The sequence below is a fragment of the Leptodactylus fuscus genome, chromosome 7, assembly GCF_031893055.1.
Source record: "Leptodactylus fuscus isolate aLepFus1 chromosome 7, aLepFus1.hap2, whole genome shotgun sequence".
Lineage (NCBI taxonomy): Eukaryota > Metazoa > Chordata > Amphibia > Anura > Leptodactylidae > Leptodactylus > Leptodactylus fuscus.
Window position 1 is genome coordinate 28789616 of NC_134271.1, and position 22499 is coordinate 28812114.

A 22499-nucleotide genomic window follows, 5' to 3' on the forward strand; every position below is an offset into this window, starting at 1 on the left:
TCCAACTTCAGTTTCCTTTCCATGGACTTCGCCATTCAAATGACTCAAGATATCATCTGTAGAAGCGCCAATCTTGTCACCAAAGATCCAGTAGCCAAAGGAAGGCTTGAAGTCTTTCTTGAAAAATCCATGCAATCCAGTGTGATGAGATGGCACAGGAATCCACCATCATCTGCAGAAGTTTCCTTTTCTTTTTGGCATAAAGTCTCAGGGCGTGCAAACGGCCAAACTTCTACAGATCCCAAGAGTCGACCCATCTGTCCCAAGACTGCCGTATCTTTGCCCCCACCTTTTTTTCCCAGATGTCGCCTCCTTTTGAGAAAAAAAGGTCAATGACTAAATCCAATGCAATTTGCTATTAACCGCTGCCACATGTGTGTTTTTTCCTTCACCCTTCCATTTCAGTGGCGCAATGAAATAGATCATTCCTTTCCGGTCGGTCAGGGAAACCTCATCTTCGGCAGGAGCGCAATCGGCACGGCATTCACCGTCTTCCTCGTTAGTATAGTGGTGAGTATCGCCGCCTGTCACGCGGGAGACCGCGGTTCGATTCCCCGACGGGGAGTGCTTCCTTTTTTTTCTCTCCTCAGCCTTGCTTTCTCTGGAACTCTTTTCCAGGATCCTCTTCATCGTTGCCACTTTGACCTAGCCCATCCATGGCAGTACAGCTTCCCATTTGACACCAAAAAAGCATTTTGGGCTTCCTAGCATCTCGCACATGTCACCTCGACAATGCCGGGCTATCTTTTCCTTCATTTCGCCTTCCAAACACAGCTTGGTCCCCAGGAATGACACGCCACACCCACTTTTCCTTTGGGGAAAAGAAGGTTAATTTTGTCCAACTTCAGTTTCCTTTCCATGGACTTCGCCATTCAAATGACTCAAGATATCATCTGTAGAAGCGCCAATCTTGTCACCAAAGATCCAGTAGCCAAAGGAAGGCTTGAAGTCTTTCTTGAAAAATCCATGCAATCCAGTGTGATGAGATGGCACGGGAATCCACCATCATCTGCAGAAGTTTCCTTTTCTTTTTGGCAGAAAGTCTCAGGGCGTGCAAACGGCCAAACTTCTACAGATCCCAAGAGTCAACCCATCTGTCCCAAGACTGCCGTATCTTTGCCGCCACCTTTTTTTCCCAGATGTCGCCTCCTTTTGAGAAAAAATGGTCAATGACTAAATCCATTGCAATTTGCTATTAACCGCTGCCACATGTGTGTTTTTTCCTTCACCCTTCCATTTCAGTGGCGCAATGAAATAGATCATTCCTTTCCGGTCGGTCGCGGAAACCTCATCTTCGGCTGGAGCGCAATCGGCGCGGCGGTCACCTTCTTCCTCGTTAGTATAGTGGTGAGTATCCCCGCCTGTCACGCGGAAGACCGGGGTTCGATTCCCCGACGGGGAGTGCTTCCTCTTTTTCTCTCCTCAGCCTTGCTTTCTCTGGAACTCTTTCCCAGGATCCTCTTCATCGTTGCCACTTTGACCTAGCCCATCCATGGCAGTACAGCTTCCTGTTTGACACCAAAAAAGCATTTCGGGCTTCCTAGCATCTCGCACATGTCACCTCGACAATGCCGGGCTATCTTTACCTTCATTTCGCCTTCCAAAAAACAGCTTGGTCCCCAGGAATGACACGCCACACCCACTTTTCCTTTGGGGAAAAGAAGGTTAATTTTGTCCAACTTCAGTTTCCTTTCCATGGACTTCGCCATTCAAATGACTCAAGATATCATCTGTAGAAGCGCCAATCTTGTCACCAAAGATCCAGTAGCCAAAGGAAGGCTTGAAGTCTTTCTTGAAAACTCCATGCAATCCAGTGTGATGAGATGGCACGGGAATCCACCATCATCTGCAGAAGTTTCCTTTTCTTTTTGGCAGAAAGTCTCAGGGCGTGCAAACGGCCAAACTTCTACAGATCCCAAGAGTCGACCCATCTGTCCCAAGACTGCCGTATCTTTGCCGCCACCTTTTTTTCCCAGATGTCGCCTCCTTTTGAGAAAAAAAGGTCAATGACTAAATCCAATGCAATTTGCTATTAACCGCTGCCACATGTGTGTTTTTTCCTTCACCCTTCCATTTCAGTGGCGCAATGAAATAGATCATTCCTTTCCCGTCGGTCGCGGAAACCTCATCTTCGGCTGGAGCGCAATCGGCGTGGCGGTCATTTTCTTCCTCGTTAGTATAGTGGTGAGTATCCCTGCCTGTCACGCGGGAGACCGGGGTTCGATTCCCCGATGGGGAGTGCTTCCTCTTTTTCTCTCCTCAGCCTTGCTTTCTCTGGAACTCTTTCCCAGGATCCTCTTCATCGTTGCCACTTTGACCTAGCCCATCCATGGCAGTACAGCTTCCTGTTTGACACCAAAAAAGCATTTCGGGTTTCCTAGCATCTCGCACATGTCACCTCGACAATGCCGGGCTATCTTTCCCTTCATTTCGCCTTCCAAACACAGCTTGGTCCCCAGGAATGACACGCCACACCCACTTTTCCTTTGGGGAAAAGAAGGTTAATTTTGTCCAACTTCAGTTTCCTTTCCATGGACTTCGCCATTCAAATGACTCAAGATATCATCTGTAGAAGCGCCAATCTTGTCACCAAAGATCCAGTAGCCAAAGGAAGGCTTGAAGTCTTTCTTGAAAAATCCATGCAATCCAGTGTGATGAGATGGCACGGGAATCCACCATCATCTGCAGAAGTTTCATTTTCTTTTTGGCAGAAAGTCTCAGGGCGTGCAAACGGCCAAACTTCTACAGATCCCAAGAGTCGACCCATCTGTCCCAAGACTGCCGTATCTTTGCCGCCACCTTTTTTTCCCAGATGTCGCCTCCTTTTGAGAAAAAAAGGTCAATGACTAAATCCAGTGCAATTTGCTATTAACCGCTGCCACATGTGTGTTTTTACCTTCACCCTTCCATTTCAGTGGCGCAATGAAATAGATCATTTCTTTCCGGTCGGTCACGGAAACCTCATCTTCGGCTGGAGCGCAATCGGCGCGGTGGTCACCTTCTTCCTCGTTAGTATAGTGGTGAGTATCCCCGCCTGTCACGCGGGAGACCGGGGTTCGATTCCCCGATGGGGAGTGCTTCCTCTTTTTCTCTCCTCAGCCTTGCTTTCTCTGGAACTCTTTCCCAGGATCCTCTTCATCGTTGCCACTCTGACCTAGCCTATCCATGGCAGTACAGCTTCCTGTTTGACACCAAAAAAGCATTTCGGGCTTCCTAGCATCTCGCACATGTCACCTTGACAATGCCGGGCTATCTTTCCCTTCATTTCGCCTTCCAAACACAGCTTGGTCCCCAGGAATGACACGCCACACCCACTTTTCCTTTGGGGAAAAGAAGGTTAATTTTGTCCAACTTCAGTTTCCTTTCCATGGACTTCGCCATTCAAATGACTCAAGATATCATCTGTAGAAGCGCCAATCTTGTCACCAAAGATCCAGTAGCCAAAGGAAGGCTTGAAGTCTTTCTTGAAAAATCCATGCAATCCAGTGTGATGAGATGGCACGGGAATCCACCATCATCTGCAGAAGTTTCCTTTTCTTTTTGCCAGAAAGTCTCAGGGCGTGCAAACGGCCAAACTTCTACAGATCCCAAGAGTCGACCCATCTGTCCCAAGACTGCCGTATCTTTGCCGCCACCTTTTTTTCCCAGATGTCGCCTCCTTTTGAGAAAAAAAGGTCAATGACTAAATCCAATGCATATTGCTATTAACCGCTGCCACATGTGTGTTTTTTCCTTCACCCTTCCATTTCAGTGGCGCAATGAAATAGATCATTCCTTTCCGGTCGGTCGCGGAAACCTCATCTTCGGCTGGAGCGCAATCGGCGCGGCGGTCACCTTCTTCCTCGTTAGTATAGTGGTGAGTATCCCCGCCTGTCACGCGGGAGACCGGGGTTCGATTCCCCGACGGGGAGTGCTTCCTCTTTTTCTCTCCTCAGCCTTGCTTTCTCTGGAACTCTTTCCCAGGATCCTCTTCATTGTTGCCACTTTGACCTAGCCCATCCATGGCAGTACAGCTTCCTGTTTGACACCAAAAAAGCATTTCGGGCTTCCTAGCATCTCGCACATGTCACCTCGACAATGCCGGGCTATCTTTCCCTTCATTTCGCCTTCCAAACACAGCTTGGTCCCCAGGAATGACACGCCACACCCACTTTTCCTTTGGGGAAAAGAAGGTTAATTTTGTCCAACTTCAGTTTCCTTTCCATGGACTTCGCCATTCAAATGACTCAAGATATCATCTGTAGAAGCGCCATCTTGTCACCAAAGATCCAGTAGCCAAAGGAAGGCTTGAAGTCTTTCTTGAAAAATCCATGCAATCCAGTGTGATGGCACGGGAATCCACCATCATCTGCAGAAGTTTCCTTTTCTTTTTGGCAGAAAGTCTCAGGGCGTGCAAACGGCCAAACGTCTACAGATCCCAAGAGTCGACCCATCTGTCCCAAGACTGCCGTATCTTTGCCGCCACCTTTTTTTCCCAGATGTCGCCTCCTTTTGAGAAAAAAAGGTCAATGACTAAATCCAATGCAATTTGCTATTAACCGCTGCCACATGTGTGTTCTTTCCTTCACCCTTCCATTTCAGTGGCGCAATGAAATAGATCATTCCTTTCCCGTCGGTCGCGGAAACCTCATCTTCGGCTGGAGCGCAATCGGCATGGCGGTCAGCTTCTTCCTCGTTAGTATAGTGGTGAGTATCCCTGCCTGTCACGCGGGAGACCGGGGTTCGATTCCCCGATGGGGAGTGCTTCCTCTTTTTCTCTCCTCAGCCTTGCTTTCTCTGGAACTCTTTCCCAGGATCCTCTTCATCGTTGCCACTTTGACCTAGCCCATCCATGGCAGTACAGCTTCCTGTTTGACACCAAAAAAGCATTTCGGGTTTCCTAGCATCTCGCACATGTCACCTCGACAATGCCGGGCTATCTTTCCCTTCATTTCGCCTTCCAAACACAGCTTGGTCCCCAGGAATGACACGCCACACCCACTTTTCCTTTGGGGAAAAGAAGGTTAATTTTGTCCAACTTCAGTTTCCTTTCCATGGACTTCGCCATTCAAATGACTCAAGATATCATCTGTAGAAGCGCCAATCTTGTCACCAAAGATCCAGTAGCCAAAGGAAGGCTTGAAGTCTTTCTTGAAAAATCCATGCAATCCAGTGTGATGAGATGGCACGGGAATCCACCATCATCTGCAGAAGTTTCCTTTTCTTTTTGGCAGAAAGTCTCAGGGCGTGCAAACGGCCAAACTTCTACAGATCCCAAGAGTCGACCCATCTGTCCCAAGACTGCCGTATCTTTGCCGCCACCTTTTTTTCCCAGATGTCGCCTCCTTTTGAGAAAAAAAGGTCAATGACTAAATCCAATGCAATTTGCTATTAACCGCTGCCACATGTTTGTTTTTTCCTTCACACTTCCATTTCAGTGGCGCAATGAAATAGATCATTCCTTTCCGGTCGGTCGCGGAAACCTCATCTTCGGCTGGAGCGCAATCGGCGCGGCGGTCAGCTTCTTCCTCGTTAGTATAGTGGTGAGTATCCCCGCCTGTCACGCGGGAGACCGGGGTTCGATTCCCTGACGAGGAGTGCTTCCTCTTTTTCTCTCCTCAGCCTTGCTTTCTCTGGAACTCTTTCCCAGGATCCTCTTCATCGTTGCCACTCTGACCTAGCCTATCCATGGCAGTACAGCTTCCTGTTTGACACCAAAAAAGCATTTCGGGCTTCCTAGCATCTCGCACATGTCACCTCGACAATGCCGGGCTATCTTTCCCTTCATTTCGCCTTCCAAACACAGCTTGGTCCCCAGGAATGACACGCCACACCCACTTTTCCTTTGGGGAAAAGAAGGTTAATTTTGTCCAACTTCAGTTTCCTTTCCATGGACTTCGCCATTCAAATGACTCAAGATATCATCTGTAGAAGCGCCAATCTTGTCACCAAAGATCCAGTAGCCAAAGGAAGGCTTGAAGTCTTTCTTGAAAAATCCATGCAATCCAGTGTGATGAGATGGCACGGGAATCCACCATCATCTGCAGAAGTTTCCTTTTCTTTTTGGCAGAAAGTCTCAGGGCGTGCAAACGGCCAAACTTCTACAGATCCCAAGAGTCGACCCATCTGTCCCAAGACTGCCGTATCTTTGCCGCCACCTTTTTTTCCCAGATGTCGCCTCCTTTTGAGAAAAAAAGGTCAATGACTAAATCCAATGCAATTTGCTATTAACCGCTGCCACATGTTTGTTTTTTCCTTCACCCTTCCATTTCAGTGGCGCAATGAAATAGATCATTCCTTTCCGGTCGGTCGCGGAAACCTCATCTTCGGCTGGAGCGCAATCGGCGCGGCGGTCAGCTTCTTCCTCGTTAGTATAGTGGTGAGTATCCCCGCCTGTCACGCGGGAGACCGGGGTTCGATTCCCTGACGAGGAGTGCTTCCTCTTTTTCTCTCCTCAGCCTTGCTTTCTCTGGAACTCTTTCCCAGGATCCTCTTCATCGTTGCCACTCTGACCTAGCCTATCCATGGCAGTACAGCTTCCTGTTTGACACCAAAAAAGCATTTCGGGCTTCCTAGCATCTCGCACATGTCACCTCGACAATTCCGGGCTATCTTTCCCTTCATTTCGCCTTCCAAACACAGCTTGGTCCCCAGGAATGACACGCCACACCCACTTTTCCTTTGGGGAAAAGAAGGTTAATTTTGTCCAACTTCAGTTTCCTTTCCATGGACTTTGCCATTCAAATGACTCAAGATATCATCTGTAGAAGCGCCAATCTTGTCACCAAAGATCCAGTAGCCAAAGGAAGGCTTGAAGTCTTTCTTGAAAAATCCATGCAATCCAGTGTGATGAGATGGCACGGGAATCCACCATCATCTGCAGAAGTTTCCTTTTCTTTTTGGCAGAAAGTCTCAGGGCGTGCAAACGGCCAAACTTCTACAGATCCCAAGAGTCGACCCATCTGTCCCAAGACTGCCGTATCTTTGCCGCCACCTTTTTTTCCCAGATGTCGCCTCCTTTTGAGAAAAAAAGGTCAATGACTAAATCCAATGCAATTTGCTATTAACCGCTGCCACATGTGTGTTTTTTCCTTCACCCTTCCATTTCAGTGGCGCAATGAAATAGATCATTCCTTTCCGGTCGGTCGCGGAAACCTCATCTTCGGCTGGAGCGCAATCGGTGCGGCGGTCACCTTCTTCCTCGTTAGTATAGTGGTGAGTATCCCCGCCTGTCACGCGGGAGACCGGGGTTCGATTCCCCGACGGGGAGTGCTTCCTCTTTTTCTCTCCTCAGCCTTGCTTTCTCTGGAACTCTTTCCCAGGATCCTCTTCATCGTTGCCACTTTGACCTAGCCCATCCATGGCAGTACAGCTTCCTGTTTGACACCAAAAAAGCATTTCGGGCTTCCTAGCATCTCGCACATGTCACCTCGACAATGCCGGGCTATCTTTCCCTTCATTTCGCCTTCCAAACACAGCTTGGTCCCCAGGAATGACACGCCACACCCACTTTTCCTTTGGGGAAAAGAAGGTTAATTTTGTCCAACTTCAGTTTCCTTTCCATGGACTTCGCCATTCAAATGACTCAAGATATCATCTGTAGAAGCGCCAATCTTGTCACCAAAGATCCAGTAGCCAAAGGAAGGCTTGAAGTCTTTCTTGAAAACTCCATGCAATCCAGTGTGATGAGATGGCACGGGAATCCACCATCATCTGCAGAAGTTTCCTTTTCTTTTTGGCAGAAAGTCTCAGGGCGTGCAAACGGCCAAACTTCTACAGATCCCAAGAGTCGACCCATCTGTCCCAAGACTGCCGTATCTTTGCCGCCACCTTTTTTTCCCAGATGTCGCCTCCTTTTGAGAAAAAAAGGTCAATGACTAAATCCAATGCAATTTGCTATTAACCGCTGCCACATGTGTGTTTTTTCCTTCACCCTTCCATTTCAGTGGCGCAATGAAATAGATCATTCCTTTCCCGTCGGTCGCGGAAACCTCATCTTCGGCTGGAGCGCAATCGGCGTGGCGGTCAGCTTCTTCCTCGTTAGTATAGTGGTGAGGATCCCCGCCTGTCACGCGGGAGACCGGGGTTCGATTCCCCGACGGGGAGTGCTTCCTCTTTTTCTCTCCTCAGCCTTGCTTTCTCTGGAACTCTTTCCCAGGATCCTCTTCATCGTTGCCACTTTGACCTAGCCCATCCATGGCAGTACAGCTTCCTGTTTGACACCAAAAAAGCATTTCGGGTTTCCTAGCATCTCGCACATGTCACCTCGACAATGCCGGGCTATCTTTCCCTTCATTTCGCCTTCCAAACACAGCTTGGTCCCCAGGAATGACACGCCACACCCACTTTTCCTTTGGGGAAAAGAAGGTTAATTTTGTCCAACTTCAGTTTCCTTTCCATGGACTTCGCCATTCAAATGACTCAAGATATCATCTGTAGAAGCGCCAATCTTGTCACCAAAGATCCAGTAGCCAAAGGAAGGCTTGAAGTCTTTCTTGAAAAATCCATGCAATCCAGTGTGATGAGATGGCACGGGAATCCACCATCATCTGCAGAAGTTTCCTTTTCTTTTTGGCAGAAAGTCTCAGGGCGTGCAAACGGCCAAACTTCTACAGATCCCAAGAGTCGACCCATCTGTCCCAAGACTGCCGTATCTTTGCCGCCACCTTTTTTTCCCAGATGTCGCCTCCTTTTGAGAAAAAAAGGTCAATGACTAAATCCAATGCAATTTGCTATTAACCGCTGCCACATGTGTGTTTTTTCCTTCACCCTTCCATTTCAGTGGCGCAATGAAATAGATCATTCCTTTCCGGTCGGTCGCGGAAACCTCATCTTCGGCTGGAGCGCAATCGGCGCGGCGGTCACCTTCTTCCTCGTTAGTATAGTGGTGAGTATCCCCGCCTGTCACGCGGGAGACCGGGGTTTGATTCCCCGACGGGGAGTGCTTCCTCTTTTTCTCTCCTCAGCCTTGCTTTCTCTGGAACTCTTTCCCAGGATCCTCTTCATCGTTGCCACTTTGACCTAGCCCATCCATGGCAGTACAGCTTCCTGTTTGACACCAAAAAAGCATTTCGGGCTTCCTAGCATCTCGCACATGTCACCTCGACAATGCCGGGCTATCTTTACCTTCATTTCGCCTTCCAAACACAGCTTGGTCCCCAGGAATGACACGCCACACCCACTTTTCCTTTGGGGAAAAGAAGGTTAATTTTGTCCAACTTCAGTTTCCTTTCCATGGACTTCGCCATTCAAATGACTCAAGATATCATCTGTAGAAGCGCCAATCTTGTCACCAAAGATCCAGTAGCCAAAGGAAGGCTTGAAGTCTTTCTTGAAAAATCCATGCAATCCAGTGTGATGAGATGGCACGGGAATCCACCATCATCTGCAGAAGTTTCCTTTTCTTTTTGGCAGAAAGTCTCAGGGCGTGCAAACGGCCAAACTTCTACAGATCCCAAGAGTCGACCCATCTGTCCCAAGACTGCCGTATCTTTGCCGCCACCTTTTTTTCCCAGATGTCGCCTCCTTTTGAGAAAAAAAAGTCAATGACTAAATCCAATGCAATTTGCTATTAACTGCTGCCACATGTGTGTTTTTTCCTTCACCCTTCCATTTCAGTGGCGCAATGAAATAGATCATTCCTTTCCGGTCGGTCGCGGAAACCTCATCTTCGGCTGGAGCGCAATCGGCGCGGCGGTTACCTTCTTCCTCGTTAGTATAGTGGTGAGTATCCCTGCCTGTCACGCGGGAGACCGGGGTTCGATTCCCCGACGGGGAGTGCTTCCTCTTTTTCTCTCCTCAGCCTTGCTTTCTCTGGAACTCTTTCCCAGGATCCTCTTCATCGTTGCCACTTTGACCTAGCCCATCCATGGCAGTACAGCTTCCTGTTTGACACCAAAAAAGCATTTCGGGCTTCCTAGCATCTCGCACATGTCACCTCGACAATGCCGGGCTATCTTTCCCTTCATTTCGCCTTCCAAACACAGCTTGGTCCCCAGGAATGACACGCCACACCCACTTTTCCTTTGGGGAAAAGAAGGTTAATTTTGTCCAACTTCAGTTTCCTTTCCATGGACTTCGCCATTCAAATGACTCAAGATATCATCTGTAGAAGCGCCAATCTTGTCACCAAAGATCCAGTAGCCAAAGGAAGGCTTGAAGTCTTTCTTGAAAAATCCATGCAATCCAGTGTGATGAGATGGCACGGGAATCCACCATCATCTGCAGAAGTTTCCTTTTCTTTTTGGCAGAAAGTCTCAGGGCGTGCAAACGGCCAAACTTCTACAGATCCCAAGAGTCGACCCATCTGTCCCAAGACTGCCGTATCTTTGCCGCCACCTTTTTTTCCCAGATGTCGCCTCCTTTTGAGAAAAAAAGGTCAATGACTAAATCCAATGCAATTTGCTATTAACCGCTGCCACATGTGTGTTTTTTCCTTCACCCTTCCATTTCAGTGGCGCAATGAAATAGATCATTCCTTTCCGGTCGGTCGCGGAAACCTCATCTTCGGCTGGAGCGCAATCGGTGCGGCGGTCACCTTCTTCCTCGTTAGTATAGTGGAGAGTATCCCCGCCTGTCACGCGGGAGACCGGGGTTCGATTCCCCGACGGGGAGTGCTTCCTCTTTTTCTCTCCTCAGCCTTGCTTTCTCTGGAACTCTTTCCCAGGATCCTCTTCATCGTTGCCACTTTGACCTAGCCCATCCATGGCAGTACAGCTTCCTGTTTGACACCAAAAAAGCATTTCGGGCTTCCTAGCATCTCGCACATGTCACCTCGACAATGCCGGGCTATCTTTCCCTTCATTTCGCCTTCCAAACACAGCTTGGTCCCCAGGAATGACACGCCACACCCACTTTTCCTTTGGGGAAAAGAAGGTTAATTTTGTCCAACTTCAGTTTCCTTTCCATGGACTTCGCCATTCAAATGACTCAAGATATCATCTGTAGAAGCGCCAATCTTGTCACCAAAGATCCAGTAGCCAAAGGAAGGCTTGAAGTCTTTCTTGAAAAATCCATGCAATCCAGTGTGATGAGATGGCACGGGAATCCACCATCATCTGCAGAAGTTTCCTTTTCTTTTTGGCAGAAAGTCTCAGGGCGTGCAAACGGCCAAACTTCTACAGATCCCAAGAGTCGACCCATCTGTCCCAAGACTGCCGTATCTTTGCCGCCACCTTTTTTTCCCAGATGTCACCTCCTTTTGAGAAAAAAAGGTCAATGACTAAATCCAATGCAATTTGCTATTAACCGCTGCCACATGTGTGTTTTTTCCTTCACCCTTCCATTTCAGTGGCGCAATGAAATAGATCATTCCTTTCCGGTCGGTCGCGGAAACCTCATCTTCGGCTGGAGCGCAATCGGCGCAGCGGTCAGCTTCTTCCTCATTAGTATAGTGGTGAGTATCCCCGCCTGTCACGCGGGAGACCGGGGTTCGATTCCCCGACGGGGAGTGCTTCCTCTTTTTCTTTCCTCAGCCTTGCTTTCTCTGGAACTCTTTCCCAGGATCCTCTTCATCGTTGCCACTTTGACCTAGCCCATCCATGGCAGTACAGCTTCCTGTTTGACACCAAAAAAGCATTTCGGGCTTCCTAGCATCTCGCACATGTCACCTCGACAATGCCGGGCTATCTTTACCTTCATTTCGCCTTCCAAACACAGCTTGGTCCCTAGGAATGACACGCCACACCCACTTTTCCTTTGGGGAAAAGAAGGTTAATTTTGTCCAACTTCAGTTTCCTTTCCATGGACTTCGCCATTCAAATGACTTAAGATATCATCTGTAGAAGCGCCAATCTTGTCACCAAAGATCCAGTAGCCAAAGGAAGGCTTGAAGTCTTTCTTGAAAAATCCATGCAATCCAGTGTGATGAGATGGCACGGGAATCCACCATCATCTGCAGAAGTTTCCTTTTCTTTTTGGCAGAAAGTCTCAGGGCGTGCAAACGGCCAAACTTCTACAGATCCCAAGAGTCGACCCATCTGTCCCAAGACTGCCGTATCTTTGCCGCCACCTTTTTTTCCCAGATGTCGCCTCCTTTTGAGAAAAAAAGGTCAATGACTAAATCCAATGCAATTTGCTATTAACCGCTGCCACATGTGTGTTTTTTCCTTCACCCTTCCATTTCAGTGGCGCAATGAAATAGATCATTCCTTTCCGGTCGGTCGCGGAAACCTCATCTTCGGCTGGAGCGCAATCGGCGTAGCGGTCAGCTTCTTCCTCATTAGTATAGTGGTGAGTATCCCCGCCTGTCACGCGGGAGACCGGGGTTCGATTCCCCGACGGGGAGTGCTTCCTCTTTTTCTTTCCTCAGCCTTGCTTTCTCTGGAACTCTTTCCCAGGATCCTCTTCATCGTTGCCACTTTGACCTAGCCCATCCATGGCAGTACAGCTTCCTGTTTGACACCAAAAAAGCATTTCGGGCTTCCTAGCATCTCGCACATGTCACCTCGACAATGCCGGGCTATCTTTACCTTCATTTCGCCTTCCAAACACAGCTTGGTCCCTAGGAATGACACGCCACACCCACTTTTCCTTTGGGGAAAAGAAGGTTAATTTTGTCCAACTTCAGTTTCCTTTCCATGGACTTCGCCATTCAAATGACTTAAGATATCATCTGTAGAAGCGCCAATCTTGTCACCAAAGATCCAGTAGCCAAAGGAAGGCTTGAAGTCTTTCTTGAAAAATCCATGCAATCCAGTGTGATGAGATGGCACGGGAATCCACCATCATCTGCAGAAGTTTCCTTTTCTTTTTGGCAGAAAGTCTCAGGGCGTGCAAACGGCCAAACTTCTACAGATCCCAAGAGTCGACCCATCTGTCCCAAGACTGCCGTATCTTTGCCGCCACCTTTTTTTCCCAGATGTCGCCTCCTTTTGAGAAAAAAAGGTCAATGACTAAATCCAATGCAATTTGCTATTAACCGCTGCCACATGTGTGTTTTTTCCTTCACCCTTCCATTTCAGTGGCGCAATGAAATAGATCATTCCTTTCCGGTCGGTCGCGGAAACCTCATCTTCGGCTGGAGCGCAATCGGCGCGGCGGTCAGCTTCTTCCTCATTAGTATAGTGGTGAGTATCCCCGCCTGTCACGCGGGAGACCGGGGTTCGATTCCCCGACGGGGAGTGCTTCCTCTTTTTCTCTCCTCAGCCTTGCTTTCTCTGGAACTCTTTCCCAGGATCCTCTTCATCGTTGCCACTTTGACCTAGCCCATCCATGGCAGTACAGCTTCCTGTTTGACACCAAAAAAGCATTTCGGGCTTCCTAGCATCTCGCACATGTCACCTCGACAATGCCGGGCTATGTTTACCTTCATTTCGCCTTCCAAACACAGCTTGGTCCCTAGGAATGACACGCCACACCCACTTTTCCTTTGGGGAAAAGAAGGTTAATTTTGTCCAACTTCAGTTTCCTTTCCATGGACTTCGCCATTCAAATGACTTAAGATATCATCTGTAGAAGCGCCAATCTTGTCACCAAAGATCCAGTAGCCAAAGGAAGGCTTGAAGTCTTTCTTGAAAAATCCATGCAATCCAGTGTGATGAGATGGCACGGGAATCCACCATCATCTGCAGAAGTTTCCTTTTCTTTTTGGCAGAAAGTCTCAGGGCGTGCAAACGGCCAAACTTCTACAGATCCCAAGAGTCGACCCATCTGTCCCAAGACTGCCGTATCTTTGCCGCCACCTTTTTTTCCCAGATGTCGCCTCCTTTTGAGAAAAAAAGGTCAATGACTAAATCCAATGCAATTTGCTATTAACCGCTGCCACATGTGTGTTTTTTCCTTCACCCTTCCATTTCAGTGGCGCAATGAAATAGATCATTCCTTTCCGGTCGGTCGCGGAAACCTCATCTTCGGCTGGAGCGCAATCGGCGCGGCGGTCAGCTTCTTCCTCATTAGTATAGTGGTGAGTATCCCCGCCTGTCACGCGGGAGACCGGGGCTCGATTCCCCGACGGGGAGTGCTTCCTCTTTTTCTCTCCTCAGCCTTGCTTTCTCTGGAACTCTTTCCCAGGATCCTCTTCATCGTTGCCACTTTGACCTAGCCCATCCATGGCAGTACAGCTTCCTGTTTGACACCAAAAAAGCATTTCGGGCTTCCTAGCATCTCGCACATGTCACCTCGACAATGCCGGGCTATCTTTCCCTTCATTTCGCCTTCCAAACACAGCTTGGTCCCCAGGAATGACACGCCACACCCACTTTTCCTTTGGGGAAAAGAAGGTTAATTTTGTCCAACTTCAGTTTCCTTTCCATGGACTTCGCCATTCAAATGACTCAAGATATCATCTGTAGAAGCGCCAATCTTGTCACCAAAGATCCAGTAGCCAAAGGAAGGCTTGAAGTCTTTCTTGAAAAATCCATGCAATCCAGTGTGATGAGATGGCACGGGAATCCACCATCATCTGCAGAAGTTTCCTTTTCTTTTTGGCAGAAAGTCTCAGGGCGTGCAAACGGCCAAACTTCTACAGATCCCAAGAGTCGACCCATCTGTCCCAAGACTGCCGTATCTTTGCCGCCACCTTTTTTTCCCAGATGTCGCCTCCTTTTGAGAAAAAAAGGTCAATGACTAAATCCAATGCAATTTGCTATTAACCGCTGCCACATGTGTGTTTTTTCCTTCACCCTTCCATTTCAGTGGCGCAATGAAATAGATCATTCCTTTCCGGTCGGTCACGGAAACCTCATCTTCGGCTGGAGCGCAATCGGCGTAGTGGTCACCTTCTTCCTCGTTAGTATAGTGGTAAGTATCCCCGCCTGTCACGCGGGAGACCGGGGTTCGATTCCCCGACGGGGAGTGCTTCCTCTTTTTCTCTCCTCAGCCTTCCTTTCTCTGGAACTCTTTCCCAGGATCCTCTTCATCGTTGCCACTTTGACCTAGCCCATCCATGGCAGTACAGCTTCCTGTTTGACACCAAAAAAGCATTTCGGGCTTCCTAGCATCTCGCACATGTCACCTCGACAATGCCGGGCTATCTTTCCCTTCATTTCGCCTTCCAAACACAGCTTGGTCCCCAGGAATGACACGCCACACCCACTTTTCCTTTGGGGAAAAGAAGGTTAATTTTGTGCAACTTCAGTTTCCTTTCCATGGACTTCGCCATTCAAATGACTCAAGATATCATCTGTAGAAGCGCCAATCTTGTCACCAAAGATCCAGTAGCCAAAGGAAGGCTTGAAGTCTTTCTTGAAAAATCCATGCAATCCAGTGTGATGAGATGGCACGGGAATCCACCATCATCTGCAGAAGTTTCCTTTTCTTTTTGGCAGAAAGTCTCAGGGCGTGCAAACGGCCAAACTTCTACAGATCCCAAGAGTCGACCCATCTGTCCCAAGACTGCCGTATCATTGCCGCCACCTTTTTTTCCCAGATGTCGCCTCCTTTTGAGAAAAAAAGGTCAATGACTAAATCCAATGCAATTTGCTATTAACCGCTGCCACATGTGTGTTTTTTCCTTCACCCTTCCATTTCAGTGGCGCAATGAAATAGATCATTCCTTTCCGGTCGGTCGCGGAAACCTCATCTTCGGCTGGAGCGCAATCGGCGCGGCGGTCACCTTCTTCCTCGTTAGTATAGTGGTGAGTATCCCCGCCTGTCACGCGGGAGACCGGGGTTCGATTCCCCGACGGGGAGTGCTTCCTCTTTTTCTCTCCTCAGCCTTGCTTTCTCTGGAACTCTTTCCCAGGATCCTCTTCATCGTTGCCACTCTGACCTAGCCTATCCATGGCAGTACAGCTTCCTGTTTGACACCAAAAAAGCATTTCGGGCTTCCTAGCATCTCGCACATGTCACCTCGACAATGCCGGGCTATCTTTACCTTCATTTCGCCTTCCAAACACAGCTTGGTCCCCAGGAATGACACGCCACACCCACTTTTCCTTTGGGGAAAAGAAGGTTAATTTTGTCCAACTTCAGTTTCCTTTCCATGGACTTCGCCATTCAAATGACTCAAGATATCATCTGTAGAAGCGCCAATCTTGTCACCAAAGATCCAGTAGCCAAAGGAAGGCTTGAAGTCTTTCTTGAAAAATCCATGCAATCCAGTGTGATGAGATGGCACGGGAATCCACCATCATCTGCAGAAGTTTCCTTTTCTTTTTGGCAGAAAGTCTCAGGGCGTGCAAACGGCCAAACTTCTACAGATCCCAAGAGTCGACCCATCTGTCCCAAGACTGCCATATCTTTGCCGCCACCTTTTTTTCCCAGATGTCGCCTCCTTTTGAGAAAAAAAGGTCAATGACTAAATCCAATGCAATTTGCTATTAACCGCTGCCACATGTGTGTTTTTTCCTTCACCCTTCCATTTCAGTGGCGCAATGAAATAGATCATTCCTTTCCGGTCGGTCACGGAAACCTCATCTTCGGCTGGAGCGCAATCGGCGTAGTGGTCACCTTCTTCCTCGTTAGTATAGTGGTAAGTATCCCCGCCTGTCACGCGGGAGACCGGGGTTCGATTCCCCGACGGGGAGTGCTTCCTCTTTTTCTCTCCTCAGCCTTCCTTTCTCTGGAACTCTTTCCCAGGATCCTCTTCATCGTTGCCACTTTGACCTAGCCCATCCATGGCAGTACAGCTTCCTGTTTGACACCAAAAAAGCATTTCGGGCTTCCTAGCATCTCTAACATGTCACCTCGACAATGCCGGTCTTTTTTTCTCTTCATTTCACCTTCCAAACACAGCTTGGTCCCCAGGAATGACACGCCACACCCACTTTTCCTTTGGGGAAAAGAAGGTTAATTTTGTGCAACTTCAGTTTCCTTTCCATGGACTTCGCCATTCAAATGACTCAAGATATCATCTGTAGAAGCGCCAATCTTGTCACCAAAGATCCAGTAGCCAAAGGAAGGCTTGAAGTCTTTCTTGAAAAATCCATGCAATCCAGTGTGATGAGATGGCATGGGAATCCACCATCATCTGCAGAAGTTTCCTTTTCTTTTTGGCAGAAAGTCTCAGGGCGTGCAAACGGCCAAACTTCTACAGATCCCAAGAGTCGACCCATCTGTCCCAAGACTGCCGTATCATTGCCGCCACCTTTTTTTCCCAGATGTCGCCTCCTTTTGAGAAAAAAAGGTCAATGACTAAATCCAATGCAATTTGCTATTAACCGCTGCCACATGTGTGTTTTTTCCTTCACCCTTCCATTTCAGTGGCGCAATGAAATAGATCATTCCTTTCCGGTCGGTCGCGGAAACCTCATCTTCGGCTGGAGCGCAATCGGCGCGGCAGTCACCTTCTTCCTCGTTAGTATAGTGGTGAGTATCCCCGCCTGTCACGCGGGAGACCGGGGTTCGATTCCCCGACGGGGAGTGCTTCCTCTTTTTCTCTCCTCAGCCTTGCTTTCTCTGGAACTCTTTCCCAGGATCCTCTTCATCGTTGCCACTCTGACCTAGCCTATCCATGGCAGTACAGCTTCCTGTTTGACACCAAAAAAGCATTTCGGGCTTCCTAGCATCTCGCACATGTCACCTCGACATTGCCGGGCTATCTTTACCTTCATTTCGCCTTCCAAACACAGCTTGGTCCCCAGGAATGACACGCCACACCCACTTTTCCTTTGGGGAAAAGAAGGTTAATTTTGTCCAACTTCAGTTTCCTTTCCATGGACTTCGCCATTCAAATGACTCAAGATATCATCTGTAGAAGCGCCAATCTTGTCACCAAAGATCCAGTAGCCAAAGGAAGGCTTGAAGTCTTTCTTGAAAAATCCATGCAATCCAGTGTGATGAGATGGCACGGGAATCCACCATCATCTGCAGAAGTTTCCTTTTCTTTTTGGCAGAAAGTCTCAGGGCGTGCAAACGGCCAAACTTCTACAGATCCCAAGAGTCGACCCATCTGTCCCAAGACTGCCGTATCTTTGCCGCCACCTTTTTTTCCCAGATGTCGCCTCCTTTTGAGAAAAAAAGGTCAATGACTAAATCCAATGCAATTTGCTATTAACCGCTGCCACATGTGTGTTTTTTCCTTCACCCTTCCATTTCAGTGGCGCAATGAAATAGATCATTCCTTTCCGGTCGGTCGCGGAAACCTCATCTTCGGCTGGAGCGCAATCGGCGCGGCGGTCAGCTTCTTCCTCATTAGTATAGTGGTGAGTATCCCCGCCTGTCACGCGGGAGACCGGGGTTCGATTCCCCGACGGGGAGTGCTTCCTCTTTTTCTTTCCTCAGCCTTGCTTTCTCTGGAACTCTTTCCCAGGATCCTCTTCATCGTTGCCACTTTGACCTAGCCCATCCATGGCAGTACAGCTTCCTGTTTGACACCAAAAAAGCATTTCGGGCTTCCTAGCATCTCGCACATGTCACCTCGACAATGCCGGGCTATCTTTCCCTTCATTTCGCCTTCCAAACACAGCTTGGTCCCCAGGAATGACACGCCACACCCACTTTTCCTTTGGGGAAAAGAAGGTTAATTTTGTGCAACTTCAGTTTCCTTTCCATGGACTTCGCCATTCAAATGACTCAAGATATCATCTGTAGAAGCGCCAATCTTGTCACCAAAGATCCAGTAGCCAAAGGAAGGCTTGAAGTCTTTCTTGAAAAATCCATGCAATCCAGTGTGATGAGATGGCACGGGAATCCACCATCATCTGCAGAAGTTTCCTTTTCTTTTTGGCAGAAAGTCTCAGGGCGTGCAAACGGCCAAACTTCTACAGATCCCAAGAGTCGATCCATCTGTCCCAAGACTGCCGTATCTTTGCCGCCACCTTTTTTTCCCAGATGTCGCCTCCTTTTGAGAAAAAAAGGTCAATGACTAAATCCAATGCAATTTGCTATTAAGCGCTGCCACATGTGTGTTTTTTCCTTCACCCTTCCATTTCAGTGGCGCAATGAAATAGATCATTCCTTTCCGGTCGGTCGCGGAAACCTCATCTTCGGCTGGAGCGCAATCGGCAAGGCGGTCACCTTCTTCCTCGTTAGTATAGTGGTGAGTATCCCCGCCTGTCACGCGGGAGACCGGGGTTCGATTCCCCGACGGGGAGTGCTTCCTCTTTTTCTCTCCTCAGCCTTGCTTTCTCTGGAACTCTTTCCCAGGATCCTCTTCATCGTTGCCACTCTGACCTAGCCTATCCATGGCAGTACAGCTTCCTGTTTGACACCAAAAAAGCATTTCGGGCTTCCTAGCATCTCGCACATGTCACCTCGACAATGCCGGGCTATCTTTACCTTCATTTCGCCTTCCAAACACAGCTTGGTCCCCAGGAATGACACGCCACACCCACTTTTCCTTTGGGGAAAAGAAGGTTAATTTTGTCCAACTTCAGTTTCCTTTCCATGGACTTCGCCATTCAAATGACTCAAGATATCATCTGTAGAAGCGCCAATCTTGTCACCAAAGATCCAGTAGCCAAAGGAAGGCTTGAAGTCTTTCTTGAAAAATCCATGCAATCCAGTGTGATGAGATGGCACGGGAATCCACCATCATCTGCAGAAGTTTCCTTTTCTTTTTGGCAGAAAGTCTCAGGGCGTGCAAACGGCCAAACTTCTACAGATCCCAAGAGTCGACCCATCTGTCCCAAGACTGCCGTATCTTTGCCGCCACCTTTTTTTCCCAGATGTCACCTCCTTTTGAGAAAAAAAGGTCAATGACTAAATCCAATGCAATTTGCTATTAACCGCTGCCACATGTGTGTTTTTTCCTTCACCCTTCCATTTCAGTGGCGCAATGAAATAGATCATTCCTTTCCGGTCGGTCGCGGAAACCTCATCTTCGGCTGGAGCACAATCGGCACAGCAGTCATCTTCTTCCTCATTAGTATAGTGGTGAGTATCCCCGCCTGTCACGCGGGAGACCGGGGTTCGATTCCCCCAACGGGGAGTGCTTTCTCTTTTTCTCTCCTCAGCCTTGCTTTCTCTGGAACTCTTTCCCAGGATCCTCTTCATCGTTGCCACTTTGACCTAGCCCATCCATGGCAGTACAGCTTCCTGTTTGACACCAAAAAAGCATTTCGGGCTTCCTAGCATCTCGCACATGTCACCTCGACAATGCCGGGCTATCTTTCCCTTCATTTCGCCTTCCAAACACAGCTTGGTCCCCAGGAATGACACGCCACACCCACTTTTCCTTTGGGGAAAAGAAGGTTAATTTTGTCCAACTTCAGTTTCCTTTCCATGGACTTCGCCATTCAAATGACTCAAGATATCATCTGTAGAAGCGCCAATCTTGTCACCAAAGATCCAGTAGCCAAAGGAAGGCTTGAAGTCTTTCTTGAAAACTCCATGCAATCCAGTGTGATGAGATGGCACGGGAATCCACCATCATCTGCAGAAGTTTCCTTTTCTTTTTGGCAGAAAGTCTCAGGGCGTGCAAACGGCCAAACTTCTACAGATCCCAAGAGTCGACCCATCTGTCCCAAGACTGCCGTATCTTTGCCGCCACCTTTTTTTCCCAGATGTCGCCTCCTTTTGAGAAAAAAAGGTCAATGACTAAATCCAATGCAATTTGCTATTAACCGCTGCCACATGTGTGTTTTTTCCTTCACCCTTCCATTTCAGTGGCGCAATGAAATAGATCATTCCTTTCCCGTCGGTCGCGGAAACCTCATCTTCGGCTGGAGCGCAATCGGCGTGGCGGTCAGCTTCTTCCTCGTTAGTATAGTGGTGAGGATCCCCGCCTGTCACGCGGGAGACCGGGGTTCGATTCCCCGACGGGGAGTGCTTCCTCTTTTTCTCTCCTCAGCCTTGCTTTCTCTGGAACTCTTTCCCAGGATCCTCTTCATCGTTGCCACTTTGACCTAGCCCATCCATGGCAGTACAGCTTCCTGTTTGACACCAAAAAAGCATTTCGGGTTTCCTAGCATCTCGCACATGTCACCTCGACAATGCCGGGCTATCTTTCCCTTCATTTCGCCTTCCAAACACAGCTTGGTCCCCAGGAATGACACGCCACACCCACTTTTCCTTTGGGGAAAAGAAGGTTAATTTTGTCCAACTTCAGTTTCCTTTCCATGGACTTCGCCATTCAAATGACTCAAGATATCATCTGTAGAAGCGCCAATCTTGTCACCAAAGATCCAGTAGCCAAAGGAAGGCTTGAAGTCTTTCTTGAAAAATCCATGCAATCCAGTGTGATGAGATGGCACGGGAATCCACCATCATCTGCAGAAGTTTCCTTTTCTTTTTGGCAGAAAGTCTCAGGGCGTGCAAACGGCCAAACTTCTACAGATCCCAAGAGTCGACCCATCTGTCCCAAGACTGCCGTATCTTTGCCGCCACCTTTTTTTCCCAGATGTCGCCTCCTTTTGAGAAAAAAAGGTCAATGACTAAATCCAATGCAATTTGCTATTAACCGCTGCCACATGTGTGTTTTTTCCTTCACCCTTCCATTTCAGTGGCGCAATGAAATAGATCATTCCTTTCCGGTCGGTCGCGGAAACCTCATCTTCGGCTGGAGCGCAATCGGCGCGGCGGTCACCTTCTTCCTCGTTAGTATAGTGGTGAGTATCCCCGCCTGTCACGCGGGAGACCGGGGTTTGATTCCCCGACGGGGAGTGCTTCCTCTTTTTCTCTCCTCAGCCTTGCTTTCTCTGGAACTCTTTCCCAGGATCCTCTTCATCGTTGCCACTTTGACCTAGCCCATCCATGGCAGTACAGCTTCCTGTTTGACACCAAAAAAGCATTTCGGGCTTCCTAGCATCTCGCACATGTCACCTCGACAATGCCGGGCTATTTTTACCTTCATTTCGCCTTCCAAACACAGCTTGGTCCCCAGGAATGACACGCCACACCCACTTTTCCTTTGGGGAAAAGAAGGTTAATTTTGTCCAACTTCAGTTTCCTTTCCATGGACTTCGCCATTCAAATGACTCAAGATATCATCTGTAGAAGCGCCAATCTTGTCACCAAAGATCCAGTAGCCAAAGGAAGGCTTGAAGTCTTTCTTGAAAAATCCATGCAATCCAGTGTGATGAGATGGCACGGGAATCCACCATCATCTGCAGAAGTTTCCTTTTCTTTTTGGCAGAAAGTCTCAGGGCGTGCAAACGGCCAAACTTCTACAGATCCCAAGAGTCGACCCATCTGTCCCAAGACTGCCGTATCTTTGCCGCCACCTTTTTTTCCCAGATGTCGCCTCCTTTTGAGAAAAAAAGGTCAATGACTAAATCCAATGCAATTTGCTATTAACTGCTGCCACATGTGTGTTTTTTCCTTCACCCTTCCATTTCAGTGGCGCAATGAAATAGATCATTCCTTTCCGGTCGGTCGCGGAAACCTCATCTTCGGCTGGAGCGCAATCGGCGCGGCGGTTACCTTCTTCCTCGTTAGTATAGTGGTGAGTATCCCTGCCTGTCACGCGGGAGACCGGGGTTCGATTCCCCGACGGGGAGTGCTTCCTCTTTTTCTCTCCTCAGCCTTGCTTTCTCTGGAACTCTTTCCCAGGATCCTCTTCATCGTTGCCACTTTGACCTAGCCCATCCATGGCAGTACAGCTTCCTGTTTGACACCAAAAAAGCATTTCGGGCTTCCTAGCATCTCGCACATGTCACCTCGACAATGCCGGGCTATCTTTCCCTTCATTTCGCCTTCCA

General features: G+C 48.6%; 8 non-coding genes across 8 annotated transcripts; all 8 read left to right on the forward strand.

Annotated features, from left to right (window-relative positions):
* Window positions 1-3003: 3003 nt before the first annotated feature.
* Window positions 3004-3075, forward strand: TRNAD-GUC (transfer RNA aspartic acid (anticodon GUC)). The gene has a single exon. It is a non-coding gene; the product is annotated as a tRNA-Asp (tRNA).
* Window positions 3076-3839: 764 nt separating this feature from the next.
* TRNAD-GUC (transfer RNA aspartic acid (anticodon GUC)) lies at window positions 3840-3911 on the forward strand. Its single transcript has one exon. It is a non-coding gene; the product is annotated as a tRNA-Asp (tRNA).
* Window positions 3912-7177: 3266 nt separating this feature from the next.
* On the forward strand, window positions 7178-7249 carry TRNAD-GUC (transfer RNA aspartic acid (anticodon GUC)). Its single transcript has one exon. It is a non-coding gene; the product is annotated as a tRNA-Asp (tRNA).
* A 7452-nt stretch (window positions 7250-14701) lies between these two features.
* TRNAD-GUC (transfer RNA aspartic acid (anticodon GUC)) lies at window positions 14702-14773 on the forward strand. Its single transcript has one exon. It is a non-coding gene; the product is annotated as a tRNA-Asp (tRNA).
* A 764-nt stretch (window positions 14774-15537) lies between these two features.
* TRNAD-GUC (transfer RNA aspartic acid (anticodon GUC)) lies at window positions 15538-15609 on the forward strand. The gene has a single exon. It is a non-coding gene; the product is annotated as a tRNA-Asp (tRNA).
* A 764-nt stretch (window positions 15610-16373) lies between these two features.
* Window positions 16374-16445, forward strand: TRNAD-GUC (transfer RNA aspartic acid (anticodon GUC)). Its single transcript has one exon. It is a non-coding gene; the product is annotated as a tRNA-Asp (tRNA).
* Window positions 16446-17209: 764 nt separating this feature from the next.
* On the forward strand, window positions 17210-17281 carry TRNAD-GUC (transfer RNA aspartic acid (anticodon GUC)). The gene has a single exon. It is a non-coding gene; the product is annotated as a tRNA-Asp (tRNA).
* Window positions 17282-18881: 1600 nt separating this feature from the next.
* TRNAD-GUC (transfer RNA aspartic acid (anticodon GUC)) lies at window positions 18882-18953 on the forward strand. Its single transcript has one exon. It is a non-coding gene; the product is annotated as a tRNA-Asp (tRNA).
* The last annotated feature ends 3546 nt before the right edge of the window (window positions 18954-22499 follow it).